Source organism: Gopherus evgoodei, chromosome 2, assembly GCF_007399415.2.
Source record: "Gopherus evgoodei ecotype Sinaloan lineage chromosome 2, rGopEvg1_v1.p, whole genome shotgun sequence".
Classification (NCBI taxonomy): Eukaryota; Metazoa; Chordata; order Testudines; family Testudinidae; genus Gopherus; species Gopherus evgoodei.
Genome location: NC_044323.1, coordinates 206,958,161 through 206,983,572, shown reverse-complemented (window position 1 = coordinate 206,983,572; position 25,412 = coordinate 206,958,161). Strand labels below are relative to the sequence as shown.

General features: G+C 45.8%; 1 protein-coding gene across 1 annotated transcript in view; it reads left to right on the top strand.

Annotated features, from left to right (window-relative positions):
* Window positions 1-25,412, top strand: part of PTPRM (protein tyrosine phosphatase receptor type M) — a 719,823-nt gene that overhangs the window by 587,150 nt on the left and 107,261 nt on the right.

The following is a 25,412-nucleotide window of genomic DNA, read 5'->3' as shown; positions in this document are numbered from 1 at the left end:
CAGAGATTTCTCAGTCCAGAATCCCCTATTAAATGCAAACCTCATTCAGTTCCTTTATATTCTACTTTGTTCCATAATTTAGTGTCTAGGTCACAGAAATGAAGTTTCCTTTACACACTTCCTTCTGCCTTTTAGGACAGAGTTTAAGTTTATTTGTGTGAGTAGTTTTTACTTAAAGTGGATGGGATAACTAAGAAAACTAGAATTATTCACGTTTAAGAGTTTATGGGATTGAGGCCTAAGAGCTAGCAGAATTAAAAACATGAATTCAGGGGGAACAATTACATAAAGGTTGGACAATAAATTCGTATCAATAAAGTTCTGGAAAATAGCTAGAATACAAAATGAATCTGTCAGTGAAGTGTGTGATAATTCATGCCATAATTTGCATTGAGTGCTTAGGTTGTATGGTGATGGGCACCAAATGCAAACTTGGGCAGATGTAGATACTGGTAGGCAGGTGAGTTTTGAAGCTTTTATGGTCTATTTCAAATTACTCTGTGAACTTCTAAATACACAAACGATGGCCTATTCTATGACCCAGCCTAATATGGCCCATATTGGCCGTACAAGAGAGTAAGACCCCACCAAGCGCTCCTGTATTCCTCCCCACATCATGGCTCAGCAGAAGGAAGGCGAACACAGGCTGCATGCCCAATACCCCTCTCTCACCCTACAAGTTGGCAGAAAGGAGCAGAATGATATAGGTGCCGCTTTGGCTTCTTAGCACCCCAGCCAGCAGAGCTGAGGTGTTTTGAAGGAAGGGAGCTGCAATTCATAAAGATCGTCAGTAAATTACTTTTCCCCACCCATGCACACACATCTCTTTCTCTTCTTGGGGTGTACACAGCTATGCATAGCCCTTAGAGGCTCATTCTAGCCCTGTGTGAATATAGTACACGATGTACCATATTTAGGCACTTTGAAACGCTAAGTTAATGTCTTTACCTAATAGACTATTACAGACCCTTTGAGTAAAAACCTATCTACTGATGTAGAGTACGCTTTTTACAAATGAGCAATGGTCATGTTTTTCAAGTTTGTTGTGCCCTGCCATGCAAAATGTATGTTATGACAGTTGTTTAGATAAAATACATTTCTGATAACTGCTGTTTAAAAATGACAATTGAAAATCTTTGTCTTCGGAAAAAATTTTGTTCCGCAGCCTAGACCTTGTATACCAATTATAAGTGCAGAGGAAACCTACAACTAATTTATAAAAAGTACTGTGAAATGGAATCTATAATGGAACCACTGACATAGCTTTAACTTCAAAGAATCAAATGATGCTGCTGAAAAATGGTTTCCAGGAAAATCATTTAATTTTAAACTTTCCAACCTGATGGATGACAGGAGGTGTAGTCATGACTAATGTCTGTAGATAAAGTGCATCAGTGTAGTGTACTGGAGATGGTGGAAGAGTGGGACTTGTTGCACTAGTTGCACTTGTTGCACTAGTTGCAACATTTCTGTTTCCATGTGGAAATTGTTTATGATCAGAATAGACCATAAGAAGCCATGGAACAGTCCTTCTGTTATTGAATTTCTTAGGATCATTGACGCATAATTGAAGTCTTAGGCTGCCAAGCCTATTAAATACTTACCTTTGTCTCAAAATTATCTACAGAGATAAATGCACACTGTGCACATAGTTCTTGCCACAACTAAGCAATAGAACTGACTTTCTGGAATCTATCTTCTATGTGCAATAAAAAACTATCCAGAACTTCCAGTCCTGCTGAGACTGAAGAGCTCCCTGTTTAATCTGATTTTCAGACTGATACCTCTTCTCTTTGCCAAAGCTGGTACAAGCGTATGGAGGGATTTATTACCATTAAATTATCAGAAAGAAAACTGTCCAAATGAAAAGAGAGAAATATTTTGGCAGGGGATTTGTTTTGAATGGACTTTCATAGATGATTTTCCGTCTAACGAGATAGCAGGATTACATTCTCTCACCAGGGAAACACTTGATTCCAAAGACATGCGATCAGGATTCACAATGAAAATAAATACGTTGAACTGAGCAGAAAGTAATGTAGCACATTAACAGCTAGTAGCTGTTTTAAGGTAATAAAAGAGACCAAAGTATTAACTAGTATGCTTAGTTATAAGTGCTTTAAAATAAAATTTAACAATGAAGGCCATGAATCAGCAATGTGCTTAAGCACATGTGTAATTTTAAGTCCTATCAATTTCATCCAGAAGTTTTTGGAGTGACATAATTGATGTAAGGAAAAGAGTTGATAGGTCACCTCTAACCAAGAGCAGCCTGGTGCAAGCAGTGCCTGTGTATTGTTGATAAATCAATCGATTGCTTGACCACACTTTGGTTCATTATTTTGTTATGAAATATACTCAAGAGACCAAATTATCAATGCCAGTCAGGTTTATTAATATAGTACAGGAAAAAGATTCTGAATGATACCAATCTCCCAAGAGCAGTCTAGTGCAGCAGTGGTACATTCACCTTATGCAGAAGGTGTGCTCCCTTACATTACTAAAATCATCTTTTTGTTCCCTACTTGTTTACCAGTAAATGGTACTATATATGTCACCTGAAACTGGATTCAGTTTTCAGCTTTTTACCTTGTTTATTTCTGGTACAGTGGTGTACCTCTTCATCTTTTGGTCTCAACACATACATTCCAGGTCACGATACACCCTTATCTTTCTTCTCAACACATGCATTCCACATACTAAGGCCTGGTCTACACGACGCGTTTGTACCGATTTTAGCAGCGTTAACCGTTTAACACTGCACACACACACACAACGAGGCCCTTTATATCGCTATAAAGGGCTCTTTAAACCGGTTTCTGTACTCCTCCCCAACGAGAGGAGTAGTCCTGAAATCGGTATTACCATATCGGATTAGGGTTAGTGTGGCCGCAAATCGATGGTATTGGCCTCCGGGCGGTATCCCACAGTGCACCACTGTGGCCACCCTGGAAAGCAATCTGAACTCGGATGCAGTGGCCAGGCAGATAGGAAAATCGCCGCAAACTTTTGAATTGCATTTCCTGTTTGCCCAGCGTGGAGCTCTGATCAGCACGAGTGGCAATGCAGTCCCAAATCCAAAAAGAGTTCCAGCATGGGCCATATGGGAGATACTGGATCTGCTCGCTGTATGGGGAGACAAATCTGTTCTATCACAGCTCCATTACAGAAGACAAAATGCCAAAGCATTTGAAAAAAATCTCCAGGCTATGATACAGAGTCCACAGCACAGTGCTGTGTGACAAGCGTAACGGAAAGCCAAAGAATCAAATGGACACTCATGGAGGAAGGGAGGGGGGACTGAGGACTCCAGCTATCCCACAGTCCCACAGTCTCCAAAAAGCATTTGCATTCTTGGCTGAGCTCCCAATGCCTGTAGGGTCAAACACATTGTCCGGGGTGGTTCAGGGTATATTTTGTCAATTTACTCCCCCTCCCCCCCGCCGTGAAAGAAAAGGGGAAAAAATCATTTCTTGCCTTTTTTTCAATGTCACCGTATGTCTACTGCATGCTGCTGGTAGACATGGCGCTGGGGCACTGAACAGCAGCATCCTCTCCCCTCCCTTCCCTGGTGGCAGACGGTACACTGCAGTAGGACTGGTAGCCGTCCTCGTCATCATCCCTTGAGTGCTCCTGGATGGCCTCAGGTGAGGTCGGCCGGGGGCGCCTGGGTAAAAATAGGAATGACTCCCGGTTATTCCCGGCAGATGGTACAGAATGGCTGGTAACTGTCCTCATCATAGCAACTGGGGGTTGAACTCCATCAGCCCCCCCTTTTCATGTCTAAAGAAAGATTCTGTACTGCCTGGACTATCATAGCAGCGGGATGCTGGGCTCCTCTCCCCCTCACCATTTAATATCCTGCCTGGACTATCATAGCAGCTGGAGGCTGCCTCCCCCTCATTTTATCTCACTAAAAAGTCAGAGTTTCTTATTCCTGCATTCTTTATTACTTCATCACACAAATGGGGGGACACTACAACGGTAACCCAGGAGGGTTGGGGGAAGAAGGAAGCAATGGATGGGGTTGTTGCAGGGTCATCCCCTAGAATGGCATGCAACTCATCATTTTGTGGGATCTGACACGGAGTGGCTGTGCTCTCTGATTCTCTGATACACTGGTTCTCTAGTACACTTGCCCCATATTCTAAGCAGGACTGACTCTATTTTTAGATAAAACATAAAGGAGGGATTGACTCGGGGAGTCATTCCCATTTTTGTCTTTGCGCCCCCCGGCCAACCTCAGCAAAGGTCAGCCAGGAGCACCCATGACAGCAGCAGACGGTACAGAACGACTGATAACCATCATCTCATCGCTAATTTACAATGGCACAGCAGACGGTACAGAACTACTGGTAACCGTCTCTGTTACCTTGCAAAGGCAAATGAATGCTGCTGTGTAGCCCTGCAGTACCGCCTCTGTCAGCGGCATCCAGTACACATACAGTGACAGTGACAAAAGGCAAAACGGGCTCCAGAGTTGCCATGCTATGGCGTCTGCCAGGGCAATCCAGGGAAAAAGGGCGCGAAATGATTGTCTGCTGTTGCTTTCTCGGAGGAAGGAATGAGTGACGACATTTACCCAGAATCACACGCGACACTGTTTTTTCACTATCATGCATTGGAATCTCAACCCAGAATTCCAGTGAGCGGGGGAGACTGCGGGAACTATGGGAAAGCTGTGGGATAGCTACTCACAGTGCAACACTCCAGAAATCGATGCTAGCCTCAGTACATAGATGCACACCGCCGAATTATTGTGCTTTGTGTGGCCGCCTACACTCGACTTTATACAATGTGTTTTACAAAACCAGTTTATGTAAAATCGGAATAACCCTGTAGTGTAGACGTACCCTAAGGGACATGAAGATACACCCCTGGGTTCGTGAGGGTAACTCCATTTCTGTTGCTGTGAGGAAACAATTATATGTCCTGACACAGAAAGTTTTCCTACCTACTTAAGCCAAAGCTTACTTCAGCTAATGCAAGGTGTTATAAGATATTTAGCATAAATGAGCAGGATTATGGCATAGGCCAGTTTAGGCTATATAACTGTACAATATTTATGCTTAATATTGTCGGTGCCTAATGCACGCTTTTATATATATTTATATGTTTATCAACCGCATTTTGGGCATGATTTTGCAAGATGCTGAGTAATCGTGTGAGTTCCTGAGCATCCTCAAATCCCAAAAAACTCACTGGGTGTTTGAGGGCCTTGAGCACCCTTTTGCCCCAGTCCTGTGAGGTGCTCAGACTCCTCAACTCCCATTTACTGTGAACTTTCAGCAGCTTGCAGGAATGGGCCTTTCATGATTATTAATGAACAGACGTATGCTGTAAGGACCCAATCCTGCTTCTGCTCCAGCCAGTGGCAAAACTGCCATTGACTTGACTGGTGCAGGATCTGGCCCTGAATCTCCTAGTGATTCATTATGACTATGTAAGGGTGAGAGCCAATAAAGACATGTCTTTAACAGTACGTCTATAACAACTTCACCGTCCAGCTTCCCATATGTTTCTCAAGTTTCACATCTTTATTTATCATTTAATGGAGTGTAGATGATTGTAAAGGGATTCCGCAGAAATCTTTAAATTCAGAAGCATTGATACATATTTCCAAACAGCTTAGTACACAGTAGATCTTTATCTCTGCCGGACTTTAAAAAACGAAAAGTTGAGATTCTTCTTCGAGTGCTTGCTCATGTGTATTCCACAGCAGGTGTGTGTGCTCACCACGTGCACTGATGCCAGAAGTTTTTCCCTTAGTAATACCCATAGGGGGAGCACTGCTGTGACCCCTGGAGTGGCGCCTCTATAGCACCCTATAAGGAGAGCCATGCACTCCCCCCACCTTCAGTTCCTTCTTGCCGCCAGTAATGGTACATCGGAACTACCTGCTCCAGCTTTGCTGCAGCTCATCCCAGAACTCGTTTCGTCGTTAGTAGTACCTCTGTTAGTTAGTTCAAAAAAAGTTCTAGTTTAGTTAGTTAGTTAGTGTTCGGGCTGGGGCATGCCTGGGGCCCAGGGTTTAAATCAGTGGTCTACAACCTTTTTTGTCTGGCAGGCACCAGATGACGAGCCACAGAGGACCGTGGCGGCGGACGAGCATCTGCTGAAATGCCACCGACAAGCGGCATCATCCAGAGGCATCACTGCCGAAATGCCGTTGAATTTCGGTGGCATTTCAATGGATGCTCATCTGCCAGCCAGTACGTGGGCGCACTTAGACACCCTGGCGGACACCACAGCACTCACAGGCACTGCGTTGGGGACCCATGGTTTAAATCATTCGAGTCTTGCAGGCATTTGATGCCCAGAAGTTATCCGTACACCAACTATCTCTGCTGCCTGGGCGAATCTCACATCAGCGACCACTGTAAGATCTGCAGGTCCTTTAAACCCAGGACAAAAAAAGAGAGAGACATTAAACTTCGGGCCCTTCTCATGGAGTCAGCACCAAGCGCTTCGTCTTCGGTGCATGGCGAACTCCCAGCACCTTCCAGTGGCCGGCACCGCTCCCCGTCGAAGAAGCAGAGAAAGGCTCCATCTTCTCAGAGGCATCGAGAGAAAATGAGGGTGAGGCCTAGACCCAGTTTCAGTTTTCCTCCAGGGCTAGAGCTCCGACTCAGGTCGAGCAGAGCAGCCCAATTGCGTCGACTCAGGAACTCTCAGATGTCTGGATGCCTTCAACACCAGATGCCCTGCAGGCGGCCAAGGACATTATGACTCAGCAGGTGCCCGGGGCACTGCCGGCTCCCGGACCCCACTCTAGAGGCAAGCTGCCACTGGGCTCTCAACAGTCGATGCCAACTCAACACAGATCCTGGTCAGGGGACCGCTCTCAGGCCCTCTTGCCGCTCAGTGTCCTGTCAGGACACAGTTTCCAGCCTCCACTTTCATCACCCACCAGGTTGTCTAGTCGGGTGCCATCGGAGTGGAGCTCCAGGCACCGCTCCACGCCGAGTAGAGAGTATCAGCGGGACAGGCACAAAGGCTGTAGACGCTCCCATTCTCGGCGGAGCTACAGAAGCCACTCCTGGCACCGGGGCTGTCACCAGTCACGCTCCAGCTCTCTCACCCCGAGGCACCGTGCCCATGACTCCCAGTGGGGATCACCAGCTCCGTGTTGCCGTGGATCCAGGCATCACAGCATCTGAAGAAGCAGCCAGCTCGAGGTGGGCACCATTCCTCGACATCGGAGTGCTGGTCCCATGGCAGATGTCATTCTCGGTACCATCACTCGTACTGCTTCCCACGGGTACTGATGGGTCATTGGTAACCCTGAAACTCGACCCACACGTGGCCCCCTACGATCCAGCCAGGCCAACCCAACCAGCTGGTACCACAGCAGAGTCCATGGGAAGGACCCTATGGCAAGGGCCAGTGGTGCTAGTGGACCCCCTGGCCTCCCATGCACGCCAGCCAGGCCCTCGGTCAATAGCAGGGGCATCGGAGGCTCCCTCAGCCGCACTATCCAGATCTTCGAGGGATAGATTGGCGAGTCACAGCTCCTTGGCACCGCACGAGGAGTCTGACCAAGGGATGGATCCCGTAGCACCGGTCAACATGCAGAGCCCCATACCAGCCCCCTCCCCCACACCGGATGATAAGATTGCAGCCCCACCCCCCCCCACACTGCAAGAGGACTTCAGGGGGCATCAAGAGCTACTGAAATGAGTAATGTCCAGTCTCAAACTCCAAACTGAGGAGATGGAGGGACCCTTGGACTTACTGTTCAACGTGCTCTCGTCCTTGGTACCAGGAAGAGTGGCCCTCCCGCTGCATGAAGGGGTGGCTAACATCCCCTCTGGCGAACGCCAGCCTCCCTTGTGCCAATATCGAAAAAGGCAGAGCGCAAATATTTCGTGCCTATGAAAGGGTACAAATACCTTTATACTCACCTGGCCTCCAACTCCCTAATGGTGGAGTCCGTAAATCACAGAGAAAGACAGGGTCAACCAGGACCCACATCCAAAAATAAAGACACTAAAAAACAGGACTCATTTGGCAGGAAGCTTTATTCGTCAGCCAGCTTCCAGCTCCAGGTGGCCAACCACCAGACCCTCCTCAGTCACTCTGAGTTTAACTTCTGGGGGTCGCTGCCAAAATTTGAGCTCTTCCTTCTGGAGCATGAAAGGAAGGATTTTAAGGCACTGGTGGAGGAGGTCACCACTGCCACAAAGGCTGCTCTGCAGGCGACATCGGATGCAGCTGACACGGCTGCTTGGTCCATGGCCTCGGCTGTGTCTGTCCTTCAAACCCTTGGGCTCTGAAAGATAGACACAGCCTATCTGTGTCCACCTGTCTATGTGAACATCTGTCTATGTTCCGCCCAAGGAAAAGCCTAAGCCACAAACCTCCACCCCAGCCCCCAGCTGAGATACAAACCCGCCTACAAGAGGTCCAAACCCAAAAGAGGCGACCTCAGAGGCAGTCTCGCTCTGCCCTGCAATCTGGGCCCTCCAAGGGCAAGCAGCAGGGCAAGAGGCGTTTTTGACTGGTTGCAGGAGGGTACCCGGGTGGCCCCCGAGAGGACCCTCTTACCAATAAAGTTTGCTTTCAGCAACCGCTTGTCTGCATTCCTTGTGGAATGGTCCTGATAACGTCGACCAATGGGTCCTCAACACCATTTCCCAGGGTTACATGCTACAATTTTTCTCATCCCCACCCTCCCACCACCCTTCCTCGGACGGCGGGGGGATCCGTCGCATCTACCCCTGCTACAGCAGGAAGTGGGTCAGCTCCTCAGCTTGGTAGCTGTGGAAAAGGTTCTGGGGGAGTTCTGGGGGAAAGGGTTTTACTCCCATTACTTCCTGATCCCCAAGGCAAAAGGGAGGCTTGGGCATACTTCTATATCCGTATATTCGAGGGGCACAGAAGCTTCCTCCATTTCCTAGTGGGACAGGACCACTACCAATTTACAGTCCTTCCATTTGGCCTGTCCACCGCACCCAGGCTGTTCACAAAGTGTATGGCAGTAGTAGCGGCCTACCTCAGACGCTGAGGGGGAGCTCATGGCTTCAGGTACAGAACCACGTGGACCTCCTCTTGGCTGTGTTGCCAACCTAGGCCTCTTAGTAAACGAGACCAAGTCGACATTGGTTCCGGTGCAGCACATAGAATTCATAGGCACTCTCCTGGATGCCTGCAAGGCCACAGCCGCCCTTCCCCTGGGCAGGTTCCAGACCCTGAAGGGGCTTCTAGCCTCGCTCACAGAGTTCCCCAACACCATGGCCAGGGCATGCCTACAGCTCTTGGGCCACATGGCGGCGTGCACGTACATGGTCTGCCACGCCAGACTTCGGATGAGGCCCCTCCAGCTCTGGCTGGCCTCTGAGTTCTCCCAGGCCCTGGACAAACTAGACAAGGTCCTCTCAGTTCCGGCGCAGGTGATCGCCATGCTACAATGGTGGTCCTGCCCAGCCAATATGCTTCAGGGAATTCCCTTCCAGGACCCGACCCCATCACTAGACCTAGTGTCCGACACATTGGACTTGGGCTGGAGGGCCCACATAGGGAATGCACAGACCCAAGGAATGTGGTCAGCCGTGGAGCTGTCCCTTCACATAAATGTCAGGGAACTCAGGGCGATACGCTTAGCCTGTGGGGCATTCAGCTGACAGAGCTACGTGGCAAGGTGGTCAGAGTTCTCACGGACAACACCGCCATGATGTTTTACATCAACAGGCAAGGTGGGACGAGGTCCTCGACCCTCTGCCTGGAAGCCCTCAACATCTGGGAATTCTGCATAGTCCACGACATCTCCCTGAAGGCTTTCCACCTGCCAGGCATCAACAACACACAGGCCAATCGCTTGAGCAGGGGGTGGTGAGGAATGTGATCTCAGATGCCTTCCCTCTGTAATGGTCAGGTCAAATCCTTTGCACCTTTCCACCGTTTCCTCTCATCGTCAAGGTTCTGGGGAAAGTAAAAATGGACAAGGCACACATCCTCCTGATCGCCCCAGCCTGGTCCTGGCAACATTGGTACGGGACCCTCCTGGGCTTGCTGATGGCCCCTCCACCCAGACCTACTCGACCAGGACCAGGGCCGCTGCCTCCACCCCAGCCTGGCCACCCTCCATTTGAGAGTGTGGCTGCGCAATGGCTGGATTCGGAGGAGGCAAGGTGTTCTGAAGGGGTCAAGTGTGTCCTCCTAGAAAGTAGAAAACCATCCATGTGCTGAGCCTACCTAGCGAAGTGGTCCCGGTTCTCCAGGTGGGCAGGCGAGCGGGGTTCTTCCCCAATGGCTGCCCCGCTCCCACTTATCCTTGAGTACCTCCTTCACCGTATAACTCAGGGCCTGACACCTTCCTCCGTCAGGGTGTACCTGGCGGCTATTTCAGCGTTCCATCCACCGGTCCAGGGCTACTCGGTTTTCTCCCACGCTATGACCGGGCATTTCCTCAAGGGACTAGACTGGTCCTTTCCTTATGCTAGAACCCCGGTTCCTCAGTGGGATCTAAACTTGGTGTTATCCCATCTCATGGGGCCCTCATTCGAACCCTTGGCCACATGCTCATCGTCTCACTTTTCACGGAAGGTGGCCTTCCTCGTGGCTATCATATCGTGCATCTGGACATGCTACGACCTAGCATGGGTTCCCTCACCACCTATCTTGAGGACGCACTCGACAAGGGCTCAGGCCTCATTGGCTGCCTTTGTGGCCAATGTCCATATCCAGGTCATCTGTAGAGCCGCTACTTGGTCCTCAGTACACATGTTCACGTCACACTATGAGATTGTCTCCCACGCCAGGATGACGCTGGTTTCGGTAGGGCTGTGCTTCAGCTAGGGAATCTGTGAACTCCTACCCACCTCCATCAGACATAGCTTGCAATCACCTACTGTGGAATACACATGAGCAAGCACTCGAAGAAGAAAGGACAGTTACCTCTTCTGTAACTGGCATTCTTCGAGATGTGTTGCACATATCTATTCCACATCCCGCCCTCATTCCCCTCTGTCAGAGTTGGTCTGGCAAGAAGGAACTGAGGGTGGGGGTAATGCACAGGTTCCCTTATAACACACTATAGAGGCGCCACTCCAGGGATTGCAGCAGCTCCCCCTATGGGTACTACTAAGGGAAAAGCTTCCAGCACTGGTGCACATGGCGAGCACACACACCTACTGTGGAATAGACATGGGCAACACATCTCGAAGAACAGCAGTTACGGAACAGGTAACTGTCCTTTTTGGTTTGGTCTGGCAGTGTCAGACAGTGGTATGGTTTCCTATACCCAACCTACTCCAGCACAGCTTTATTAGAGCTCACCAGTTCTAGAGTAAGAAGGATATTATTTACCTTTGAAAAGTCTCTGTTTCCTATCCCAGTATTCACTCGGTCATCATTTTCACTAATTATCTCCTCTCCACATTACAATAACAGAAGATAAGAAGAGTGAAAATTATCTCTGTATTTTATTCACTGTGCCATTGTCCTCCTCTTCTACTTTGACTTCATAGTTCAATAATACTTTACACTTGCATGGTGCCTTTCATCTGAGACTGTCAAAGTGCTTTAACACATTAAGCCTCACAGCGCCATGCAAACTATTGTATGAATCTGCTCACTCCCTCCTGAGAAAGTAAACTTGTATCCATTACAGGAGCCCGGCACAGCCTACTAGTATTGGTAGGAACTTAAGACTACTCTAAACGCAAAGTTTGGTACGATTTTAACCAAAATTGTTTTAAACCCCTTTTGTGGATGCTCTTATATCAATTTAAACTTGGCTTATATCTTCTCAATATAAGTTGATTCCTTACCAAATTAAGCTAAATTGACATATACCAGGTTTAAATCAATTTCAGAACATCCGCACAGGAGTTTAGACTGGTTTAACTACATTGATTTTAAAAGAACTTTAACATAAAGTACAGCTTTGTGTGTAAACAAAACCTTAGAAAATAAGTACCATATTATACTCAAATAAGGGCATTTCTCAGCTCCCATTGTCTGAATGACAGAGGTTCCTTTAAAATGCCAGGACTTGTAAATGGGACCCTTTTCAAGCTTCCCTTTGTGGCTAATCCTGATGGAATTGCATTAGAGTTGCCAGGCATCTGATTTTTCAATCAGAACGCCCAGTTGAAAAAGGACCCTGATGTCTCTGGTTAAAAGTCTGGTTTGGGGCACAGGGCTAAGGCAGGCTCCCTGCCTATCCTAGCTCCATGAGGCTCCTGGAAATAGCCACCAGGCCTCTAGGTTCATGGGCAGCCAGGTAGGCTCCGCACACTGCCCCCATCCCTAGTGCTAGATCCGCAGCTCCCATTGGTGAGGGCAGCACAAGGGCAGTGTGTGGAGCCTCCTTGGCCACCATACAGCTGCTTCCTGGGAGCCCCGGTAAGTACTGCTGGGACCCCACACCCCAACCCCCTGCCCCAGCCCAGGGTCCCCTCCCACACCCTAACACCCTCTGGAGCCCAACACCCCATTCCAGCCCTGAGCCCCTTCTGCACCCCAAACCCTTCATCCCCAGCCCCACCCCGAGTCCTCACCCACACCACACACACCCTAATGATCTGCCTGTGACTGGGATCCGAGGGGAGCCAGCTGAGGTCACTCAATTAGGGTGAACTGCAAAGAATGGGGCAGACAATCCCCTAAGATGGTGGATAGTCCAATACTTAGATATACCAAACCAGCAGAAAACAGCTTCTGTAATACCTTACTGGTCACCCAAAAGCCAACAACACAGTTTCCTTAAAGCAACCCCGCCGTAGGACTCCACCCAGACACCCAAGTCAAATATGATGAGGATTACTGAAAACCTTTTTCATCATATAAGAAAGTTCTGCCAATCCCAAAGCATCGGACACATTACCTCTCAGGTTAATGAATGTTCCAGATCTAACCCAAATACATGCTTACAACCAATTCTTAACTAAACTAAAATGTATTAAAAAAGAAAAGAGAGAGAGTATTGGTTCAGAGATCAGTATACATAAATATATGAGTACAGTTCTGAGATCCGATTCATAGTAGAGATCCTGAAAGAGTTCTTTCAGAATTAGTCTGTAGGTTATAGTCCAATGTCCCTATTCAGGGTGATCCAGTTAGAACTGGAGATCTCAGTCTTTTGACTTAAGCTTTCCTGGCATGAAGCATCAAGCAGATCTGAGATAAAAAGGATCAGGACCCAAGGAGTTTTTACAGAGTTCCAGGCCTTTTCTTGACAGGTCAGAGTCCTTAGGCGAACAATAGGCAATCATGGAGACTTTGAAGTAGACCTATTTTCTAAGCATCACCTGTAATTAGCTACATGGATTAACATAAGGCAATTCCTTGTTTTCCACCATTCACAGATGATTTGCTGTACATTTCAAAGAGAGAGGAATGCAGTTCATTTAAATGTTAAGATGTCCTTCTGTTCTCTGAATTAACAAAATACAGCATAGACAGGGACTGTTTGATTGCATTGTTAACCGCTATATGTGTAAACATACAAAAACATAAACATTGTCTACCAAAATATATTTAAGGGTTGAATTTGGATCAATTAGACTGCAAGCTGCTTAACCCTTTCTGGCCATGTGTCACACTTTGTATAAGATTTGTTGAAATTATATAACAATGGTAGCAACAATGATATTTTAATCAGATAATGCCAAAGTGATATTTTAATTAGATAACACCACACTGCCCCAGTCCTGACCCCCTCCTGCACCCCAAACCCCTCATCTCTGGCCCCACCCCCAGCCAGAGCCTGAACCCCCTCCAACACTCCAAACCCCTCAGCCCCAGCCCAAAGCCCCCTCCTGCATCCCCAACCCCTCATACCCGGCCCCACCCCGAGCCTGCACCCCGAGCAACAGTCCTCATTCCCCCTCTCCGCAGCCCAACCCCCCGCCACAGCCCGGAGCCCTCTCCTGCACCCTGAATCCTCATTTCTGTCCCACCTGCAGCCCGCACCCACACCCCAAACCCCTCATCCCCAACCCCACCCCAGAGCCCAGACCCTAAACCGGAGCCCTCACTCCCTCCCACACCCCAACCGCCTGCCCCAGCCTGGTGAAGGTGAGTGAGCGTGAGGGAGGGCAAGCGACGGAGGGCGGGGGAATGGCGCAACCGGGAGGTGGGGCCTCAGAGAAGGGGTGGGGCATGGTCTGGCCTTGGGGCAGGGGCAGGACAGGGGTGTTCGTTTTTGTGCAGTTAGAAAGTTGGCAACCCTAAATTGCATAACTGGGAGAATTTAAGGGAAGAAACTTCAACTCTCTTGGTCCACACATAATTTTTATACTAATTTGGCTATTTCAGTTGGAGAGTTATTTTATAGTAATATAGTTAAATCAATACAACCCCTAGTGTTAAATCAATACAACGTAATAGTGATACGATAGTAAATTATACCAAATTTAATCCCCTTGACACCAATAGAACTGCCATCCAAACTAGGGGTTGCACCAGTTTAACTATATCAATTTCTAAACCAACATATTTAAAGCAGTACCAAAATTATGTCTATACAAGCCCAAAGGGATCGTTGAGGCCAGGAAAATGAGGTGTAGTTAGCAAACTTGTCAGTTAACACATGTTAATGAACACATTTTTAGCACCACTTAGCACCTATTGTAGATGAAGACAGAAATGTTTTAAATTTGTTAGCTGGTTCTGGTCAGTCCTTAAAATTCTGTGTTGCAATCTGATCACCTTATCACAAAGAGGAGATAGCATATTTGGTGAGAGTGCAGAAATGGGCCGTAAGAATCATTGGGGCATAGAAAAATTCTCATGTAAAGAGAGATTTAAAAGTTTGAGATTGTTTATCTTAGCACGAAAACAAATAAGGAGATGTGATCAAAGGAAATAAAATTCTGAATGGCACAGAGACGGTAGATTGGGAATTTCTGTTCACTCTCTTTCTTGTTACGGAAACATTCAATGAAGTTGAAAGGTGGCAAATGCAAAGGAAATGCAGATGGAAAATGCTAACAGGTCATATGAAGAAATACTTTTTCACAGAGTGTACAATTTGCCTGTGAAACTCATTGCCACAAGATATCATTGAGGCCAAGAGTTTAGCAGGATTCAAAATAGGATTTGATAGTCATGTGGATAATAAGAATAGCCAGAGCTATGGAAGAATACATTAAAAAATTAAAACTAAGACCTTGGAAGGGCTATAAATCCTCAAGCCTCAGGGTGTAAGCTAATCTCTAAATATTGGAGGTTAGGAGGAAGCTTTCTCTGGGTGGCAGGCTATCCCATAACTGCCCACTGCAGGCTCTCTCCCCTCATGCATCAGGTATGGGCCAGTGTTGAAGAAAGGATACTGCACTAGAAGGCCAGTAATCTCATTCATCTTTCATTATTGGTGCTTAAAGCAGAGCATAACCTCTTTCCTATCGTTTTTGTCCCTCCACTCCAGTCATAACTCTTCTTCCTTTTTGTCTGATTGAAGGACACACATGCTGCCAGAGAACAGTTTTAAGTGTTGTGCAGCTGGGACCCTTTTCTGAAATCCTGGAGATGGCAGGAAAAAGTAGTATTTTTTTGTTATTGTTAAGCTGAAATAGCAATTGACAGGACCCAGCTGGTGCTTCAACTCTACATGCATTCACTGTGACAGAGACAGCCCTTTTCTCACCTCCAACCTGCACACGTTTCACATGCTCTTTTCAATTCTTATTTTTTATTCTGAAGCACCAGCTGAGTCAATCAATTGCCACAATCAGCGAAGGTTATTCTCTATCCCACAGGATACAAATAACAAAACAAAAAAACATGGGAACATAGAATAGAAATGGGGATATTGGCAAGCACTTTAAACCCATTAAGGACAACAGCAGCAGCTGCATCTTGAAGTGTCTGGAGAAACCAAACTGCTTTTTTTGCTTGATTTCTCCCCCTTTGATGATGATGATGATGATGAAAATCCATCAGAAAAGTATGGAGACTTGTCTAAAAATAGTGAGAATTTTGCCCTTTATTATGAAAATTGTCAGCAACACTTCTCCTTAAAGATCATGCTTTGGTTTTTCTTTGTTTTTAGTTTCCTATTATTTTATTACTTTTTTCTGTAAATAAACATATTATGCACCCAGCTTATTTAAATCACAAAAGAAAAGTACATCTTTCCAGCTCTGTATTTGTATTTATCGTATTAATCTTTGTGTAATCTCACATCTCTGAGAGTGAATGGTTTCCAGGTCTTGTTGGACTTGTTCATTTTTTTTCATAAGTCCCAAACATTAGACCTATCAGCCTCTTTTGTAACTGAATCTCTGAGGCCTGGTCTCCAATTGAAAGTTATAATGGTATAACTATGTCAACTGGGGGTGTGATTTTTTATTTTTTACTAATACCGTTATCTGAGTAGAAGCCCCTGTGTGAACACAGATATACTGGTATAAAGGTGCCTTATATGAGTGTAGTTATTCCCCTTCCTATTTGGGAATAGCTGTACAGGTTGGAGCTGGTCGGGAATTCTCCGATGAAGCAGAGTTTAATTGGAAAATATCAATTTGTCAGACTGGAAACTTTTCATGAAAACATCCCAGGCATGGCAAACTTTCAATGAACCACAGGCATCTGAACCCTACTTGGTTTCCTGGTGGGCTGCTTGGAAGTCTGGGCTTCAAGGGTTCCTTGCTCCACAGAAGCCCCACCAAGCAAACTGCTCTAGGGCTGGAGGTCTGGTACTTCTGGGGTCTGCAGCAGGCCCACCATGCCAGAGCTTCCAGGCTTCCCGTTGTGGAGCCAGGAGCCTGAAACTCCTGGGAGCCCCAGCTGTAATTGAGGCTTAGCTCCCAACTTCACAGCAGGGAATCTAAAAGCCCTAAGAACCTGATCTTGAGCTGAGGAGGGTTCCTAGTATCCCTGGCACAGAGCAAGGCACTTAGAAGCCTTGGGACAGGCTTCCTTATCACGTAGACTGTGTTTCCAGGGTCGGCGGCTATGGAGCAGCCTTGCCATGCAGACTGCCTTGGGGCCAGGGATCAAGAGCTTCCAGGGTCGATAGCTCCAGGACAGTACTTCCATGAGGACTGCAGTGGACTAGGGACCCCAAGGACTTCCATACTCCTGAGCTAGTTGGTGCCCCAAGATACCTGACTCACTGAATAGCTGTGGTGAATCTGTAAAGAATGTTGTTTCTGTCAACAGCAGATAGAGTCCTGGGTAGCATATTTCATCTCAGAAGCACCATTTATCGGTGGTTCCAAAATAATATTTTGTCGCCATTTCCAGTTTGTGGAAAATGTTAAAATATTGAAATTTCCTGTAAATCAGAAAATCTTGAGTTTCAGCCAGCACTAATTTGATGTAAAGTTATAGCAATCTAACTGCGTCCCCACTTGAGGAGTTGTACTGTTTCAGTGTAGACATGCCTAATTCTCTTTCTCTTTCAATTGTTTGTTTTTTAATAACTGTTACAACATAGTGGATAGTTTCTACTCTTGCAGGACAATAAACATTCATTGCCGTCAAGGTTTCATTTTAAAGCAGTTGATAATGTCTAGTTTGTCTTCAGTTTAGAGGATAAAAGTCCTTCCATTAGCTTCTCAGCCAGTTTGTTGGTCATTTTGCACATGCAAATACAGATCTTTGCTTGCTAGATACATATCTTCCTTTATAGTCAATGTGTGTGTGCATGCACCATGAAGAACCCTACAAAGTTATCTGTATCTTTACATCATTGATAACACACTGCCTTCCTGTGCCTACTGTAGCAAACTGTCCAGTGATCTTCTCTAATACTGAACAAAATAATTTATTTGAATAAGAAAAATAGTATTTTCCCTAAAACTCTGTCTCTCTCTCTTCCCCTCTCCACTGCTTAGCTTCTACCCACACCCTTCTAGGGTTCACTGTTCCACTCCCTCCGACCTGCCTTCCTGCTGCAATGTCAAATAAAGTGTGTATTAATATACCCACAGTTTTCTCCCTTTGTTTTTTGTATAAGCAATTTTAACAAGAATTAATTTTTTAGCAAGAAACTATAGATCTACACAAGTCACTGGCTTCACTGCTTGTCACTACCGGTCATCTTCTAGGCTTGATAAAGGTTTTGTCCACTTGAGTCACTTGGATTATGTAGTTGCAGAGGTGTATATTCCCATACCATAACTCTAGGACTCTTCTCAACAGAGCTGTCTCCTCAGTGCTGCAATGTGTTTGCCATTGCTACTAGTTTGGGTTTGGAACCATTAGAAAATGCCTCCTGTTCTTCTATAATCAGTAGCTGGAAAAGTCTCAACCATATAGGATCATGAGCAGCAAGCAAGCCCGAGGATGATAACAGCTAGTTTTGTCCAATATTTTCTTCACATAGTTTTATCAGGTTTATGCTGAGGTAAGGTTTGGGCTGCACTCTGCGGTTAAAGAGGAAAGCCTGGGATCTGTTGAATTTAGCACCTGTCATCCCTATATCCTTTAAGCAGAGACACTTACAATGAAGATTAACCTGTAAGGTTGGCAGTGTTGCTCTGTTCCCTCCTTGATGTGTAAGAGTTATGGTATGCCGATAAGTAAATGGGCCGATATTGTCTGATACCCAACTGCAAACTGTATCCAGATTTATCAGCACTAGAGGCTATTTTAATTCGTTGTCATTAGTGTTGTGAGGCTGGTAGCTAATCCAAAATGGCACTCTTAAGTACTTCCATGGTATGCTAAATTATCAATAGGGCTCCTCAGCTAAGCACTAGCCACAACTAAGGACATTGCTGGTGCATATTCTGCATTAGACTGTCACTCACCTCACCTACCTTGTCTCTAAGCCATCTCTGGAATTTGAGGGATATCTTGTGTAAGTCTTTACTAAGTATTAACAATACAAGTGGCTTCTGGTCTGTCAATGACCTTGAAATTATCAAGGCCCTGCAAATATCTTGGGAGCCTCTCCTATGCCTCTATAACCACTAGACATTCCTCCTTTGGGCATATCACGTGTCAGCATCTGAAAGCCATGTGGAGCAACATGCTACGAACTCCTCAGCTTTTTTCCCTGTTCTCTTTTCCTTTTTTTCCCTTTTAGGTAGTGGTATTTCAACTGTAGCACTGTCTTTTTATGGACATACCATCGCCCCCTCATTAACTTATGTCCAGGAACCATAGTTGGGTTTCTTTTCACATACGCCTTTCTTTCCTACTAGTCTTGCACCCTTAAAACTTGTTTTAATTTTGCTGTTTTCTTACTCAGATGTCTCCTAATCTAAAGTACCATCCATAGAAACTTTTAGTCCCTTCAGGCCATGCAGAACCTTGCTCAATTTCCTCTGGATGCCAAAGGGGATGCAACAAATATCTTCCAAACCACATTATGAAAATTGTCAACTTGGCACTGAGAAGAATTTGTCAGAATCCAGTATCTGCAAGAAGTAACTCCAGTTATCTTGGAGATTATATCTTCTGTAGTGGGAGAATAAACCTTTTCCTCCTTGTTTCTCCAAGCTCTTTAGGTCTACACCCATACAAATGCTAACCCCTCCAACACCCCTCCTCCCCCCACTTTTTTTTAATATAACAAGCACCAAAGAGAGACACCATTCAGTTGGTTCAGGATTCTATTACACACATTTACTTCTCCATCCTGTTGTTCCTTCATGTTGAGAAGCAGTAGGTTTAATAGTCTCCAAACTATCCAAGCATATGGAGTACCCCCCACCATTTTATAGATCTAATGCTGGTCCTTCTTTAAGCAGATCCCTTTTGCTGAACCAGCGCTCCCTGGGTTTTATTCATTAGTGTTAAATTCATATTCCTTGTCTTTTAGAATAAGGTGGGTTTCAGCTTTACCCAGGCAACCTGTGTGTCCTCTCAGGCTGTTGAGCATTACTTTAAGGACTAGGGTTGGGATTCACAAAGACTTACGTGCTGCAATGCTGAGCTTTTAGGCACCCTGCCACCAAGTGGAATTTATGATCCCAAGTTAGACACGTAGGCTCCCTGAACAATGCCTGAGAAGGGGATGCACAAAAGCTAGCCAGAGGGAGTTAGGAACCTAAATCCAGGCCAGGAAGAGGCGCTTATCTCTGTTCAGTATTCACAGCCATGAAGCTAGGTCCTCCTTCAAGAAAAAATGAGGAGGAGGAGGTGTTCCCCACCACCTTGTAATGTTCATACCCCGTGGTTAAAGTAGTCACCCAGGGGGAGGACAGTCTGCAATATTCCTAAAGGAAGTCCATTATACTCCACCCTGCCTAGCTAGCTCTGTTGGCCGATACATATGGTGGAACATCCAAGGTTATGTCTACTCCCCAACTTTTGGAACATTCCACCTGGAACATCAAGGAAGTTCCTTATTTCCTCTTCCCCATTTCATGATAATGTAAACATGGCCATAATCTACATAAGAGCAGCCATACTAGGTCAGACCTAAGGTCCCTCTAGCCCTGTATCCTGTCTTCCGACAGTGGCCAATGCCAGGTGCCCCAGAGGGAATGAACGGACCAAGGCAATCATCGAGTGATCCAACCCCTGTCATCCAGTCCCACCTTCTGGCAATCAGAGGCTAGGGATGCCCAGAGCACGGGGTTGCATCCCTGACCATCTTGACTAATTTTTTTCCCATCGAACGGTACAGAAAAGCACAAAGCACTTTGTGCCTTGTCAGTCATGAATCTTTATTTCCAATGGATAGAACAGCTCTTGGTAAAATCACCCATAATGGATTCTTATGACAGATAGGAGTTCAACATTTGTCACCAGCATATAGCGTATAAAAATGAATGTTTGGTGTCTACAGCATATAATAGGTATCAGGGGCTTGATACTGCTTCCACTGCAGGAAAAAAAAATTCCATTGTATTGAATAAGAGGACTCAATTCAGGAAGAAAGCTTCTAAGTATGTACCTAACTCCAAATGCAGTCAGTTGGACCTAAGCATGTACTTAATCATAAGGATGTGCTCATACTTTTGTGAATCAAGGACTAAGTTAGTGTTTAGATTTGGGAGTTAAGTTTGGGCTCATCTTTACTGCTTAAATAATCATCTAACTAGAGCTGGCTGGGAGATAACAAAGTCCCACGAAATATTTGGAAATTTCAGTTTTATCTCTGCCAAATCAGGACATAGAATCATAGAAGGTTAGGGTTGGAAGAGACCTCAGGAGGTCAACTAGTCCAACCCCCTGCTCAAAGCAGGACCAACCCCAACTAAATCATCCCAGCCAGGGCTTTGTCAAGCCGGGCCTTAAAAACCTCTAAGGATGGAGATTCCACCATCTCCCTAGGTAACCCATTCCAGTGCTTCACCACCCTCCTAGTGAAATATTATTTTCTAATATCCAACCTGGACCTCCCCTGCTGCAGCTTGACACAATTGCTCCTTGTTCTCTCATCTGCTAACACTGAAAACAGACTAGCTCCATCCTTTTTGGAACCACCCCCTTCAGGTAGTTGAAGGCTGCTATCAAATGCCCCCCTCACTCTTCTCTTCTGCAGACTAAATAAGCCCAGTTCCCTCAGCATCTCCTTGTGAGTCATGTGCCCCAGCCCCTTAATCATTTTCATTGCCCTCCGCTGGTCTGTCTCTAATTTGTCCACATCCTTTCTGTAGTGGGGACCCCAAAACTGGACACAGATGTGGCCTCACCAGTGCCGAATAGAGGGGAATAATCACTTCCCTTAAACTGCTGGCAGTGCTCCTACTAATGCAACCCAATATGCTGTTAGCCTTCTTGGCTACAAGGGCACAATATTGACACTTATCCAGCTTCTCGTCCACTGTAATCCCAGAACTGCAACTTAGCCAGTTGGTCCCCAGCCTGTAGCAGTGCATGGGATTCTTCCATCGTAAGTGCAGGACTCTGCACTTGTCCTTTTTGAATCTCATCAGATTTCATTTGGCCCAGTGCTCCAATTTGTTTAGGTCACACTGGACCGTATCCCTACCTCCCAGCATATCTACTTTTCCCCCCAATTTAGTGTCATCCGCGAACTTGCTGAGGGTGTAATCCATCCCATCAGCCAGATCATTCATGAATATGCTGAACAAAACAGGCCCCAGGAAAGACTCCTGGGGTACTCTGCTTGATACCGGCTGGCAACTACACACTGAGCCATTGATCACTCACTACCTGTTGAGCCCGACGATCTAGCCAGCTTTCTATCCACCTTATAGTCCATTCATTCAATCCATACTTTTTTAACTTGCTGGAAAGAATACTGTGGGAGACAGTATCAAAAGGTTTGCTAAACTCAAGATGTATCACGTTCACTGCTTTCCCCATATCCAGAGAGCCAGTTATCTCATCACAGAAGGCAATCAGATTGATCAGGCATTATTTGCTCTTGGTGAATCCATATTGACTGTTCCTGATCACCTTCCTTTCCTCCAAGTGTTTTCAAATGGATTCCTTGAGGACCTGCTCCATGATTTTTCCAGGGACTGAGGTGAGCCTGTAGTTCCCCAGATTCTCCTTCTTCCCTTTTTTAAAGATGGGCACTATATTTGCCTTTTTCCAATCCTCCGGGACCTCCCTCAATCACCATGAATTTTCAAAGGTAATGGCTAATGGCTCTACAATCACATCAGCCAACTCCCAAAGCACCCTCGGATGCATTAGATCTGGACCCATGGACTTCTGCATGTCCACCACCTGTTCTTTCACCTCTGAGGGCTGCTCACTTCCTCCCCCAGTGCAGCAGTCTGGGAGCTGATCTTGTCTGTGAAGACCGAGGCAAAAAGAGCATTGAGTACTTCAGCTTTTTCCACATCGTCTGTCACTAGATTGCCTCCTCCATTCAGTAAGGGTCACACACTTTCCCTGACCACCTTCTTGTTGCTAACATACCTGTAGAAACCCTTCTTGTTACCTTTCACATCCCTTGCTAGCTGCAACTCCAATTGTGCCTTGGCCTTCCTGATTACACCCGTGCATGCTCGAGCAATATTTTAAATATTCCAAAGCAGAAATGTTCCAGGCTGCAGAGCTTCTGAAACAAAATATGCTCCACAGAATCTCATGCTCCTTGAGCTGGCTGACTATTCCTCTGCTTTCCTGGCAGGCTGTCCTGAGTTCTAGGTTGTTTATCTACCTGCTGAGTGAGCTTTCAGGCTGCCCCACTCCCTAGGCTCCATGGGCTGGTCGCCTCCCCCTCTGCTGAGCTTCCCATCTGCCTGCCTGGCAGGCCCCACTTCCGAAGCTACTCAGCTTCACATTTGCGTGTGTGGTGGGCAGCCAAGCTGCTCCAACTCCACTGCCTCCCCATCTGCCCTATCAGGTTGGGAGACCAGGTAGCAGGGCAGCTCACAAGGCAGGCAAATAGGAGCTGGGAAGCCCACAACCCACTGGGCTGGCAGATTGGGAAGACAGGCTGTCAGGAAACCCGGCACTCTGAGGTCTCTTCCAACCCTGATATCCTGATATTCTAAGTGAAAATTCCCACAGAATCAACATTTCCCACAGAAAGTTTCAGTTCTGTGAAATCAGAAAGTCTGATGAGAAAGTGTTCCATTGGAAAACTTTCAACCAGCTCTGCATCTAACAAACTGATTACACAAGCATGGGAGGAAATAGAAATAATAGGTAGAGAGTGCCAATGACAAAACCACTTTAAAGGGAACACAAGGCAGCAGACTGTGTAAGGGAACACTTTTTCAAACCCTGTGTAGAGTTACCAGGATTACTTTAGCTCATTTAAAACAAATGCATTATACAGAAATATATGCATAGTTTAGGAATATAGTAGATGAACTATTGCTAAATTAGAACTCTTTTAGCAGCTAAATTATGTTAATTTGATTTAAAATGTGTTTCTCTAGCTTTTAAATAGCCAAGAATAATGTTCTGGTTGTGAAATTGGCAATGGATTACAATGCCTAATTATGTATAGTGACTAAATACAATCCATATAAAACATGCGGGGTGTATTTATAATAAATAATGAATATGTTATAATTACATTTAACATTATTTGCATAATTTAAAATGGAATAAATACATGAATGATTTTTATGTCCTTTTAAAGGGCAATAATAAAATATAAAGGAAGTTCTAAGATTATACGGAATAAGAAGCAATGAATAATATCTTGAACATTAAAGTACAATGTTTTAATCTTTGTACTTAAATTGGACCAACCCATTTTCACAGGTGCAGAAGGAAAAACATGTCAGCAGTTTTAAACCTGTAAATAATTACTGAAGAAAGGATTATGGATTCTGATCAAATATTCAGTGTTTTATTTAAATTATTAATACATCAGTATATGGGGCACGTATAGAGTATTTATTCGGCAATTTTCATAAAACAAACATTTTTCCCCATGTCATTAGCATTTCGAGTTTTACCTAAAATTGGGAGTATTGAGCAGTAAGGTGGTTCAGTGGATTTTCCATCTGGAGACCTAGGTCAGGAGTGAAAATAAGTTTGATGAGCTCATCCTATGGTGTTATTCACAAGGGGGACTTATGCGCCTGTCACCATAGGTGCCTACGTCCAACATTTAGATGTCACTGGCATTCAAAAAATCATCATTCACCTGCTGCCTAATCCTGTAAATGCCTGGCGCCCCTAAGCCCCTGTGTTTCCACCATTAAAATCCCCAAGGTGCCTAAATTCCAGCAGCGGGGCACACACACAGCCACCTCAGTCCTGATGGCACCAAGCTGCTGGGCACCTAACTCATGCCTATGCCTCAGTGAGATTCACGATAGGGCCCACACCTATCGTACTCTTTCAGTCTGATCTGGGAGGTGTGCTCTGCTTTTAGCCCAATGGTAGGGTCCTCACACAGGTTGTGGGAACCCAGGACTCAATTCCCCCCTCTGCCTCATTTGTAGAAGGGATCTGAACTTGAGTCTCCCCCTTCCTAGAAGAGACCTGACAACTGGGCTGTCATCCCGCTGGCACAGCTGCAGAGCTCCAAGCAGTCTCCTTTCAGAATGCCACCTGTTGCTCACCTTGGAGTGGTGCAGGTTCTACAGGGCACAGTACAGTCTCCTTATACCTCAGTTCAGCAAGGTACTTAAGCATATGCCTCACTATAAGCACATGAATAGTTGCTTTGAAGTCATTGGGAATATTTATGTACTTAAATTCCTTGTTGAATCAGGCAGTTAGAGTTTGGCATGAGAGAACATCAGGTTTTGTATTTGGCTTTACCTGTGGTGGTTTATAGGCTGTTTTGTTTTCCATAGCAGGAGTGGTGATGGGTCAACAAAGTTTGAATTTTAAATAAGACCGGCTGAAAATCAGGGACCCAGTTGTGCAGTTCTTAGTCTGTTTTTATCCAAAACTCCCATTGATTTTAATTAGCTCTTGCAGAGCTACAGGATCCAGCCCTGAATTAACAGGCAGGAAGGACAGTAGGTGACTCAGAACTGATGGGGAAATTTTACAGTGCAAAGCTCTTTAAGGTTTTTATGCCCTTTCAGGATGCCTCTGAATCCACATATAACTGTCAAGTTGAGACATTTCCTTTTAATCCTGAGAAAGAGTGGATACACTTGTTCTGCTGT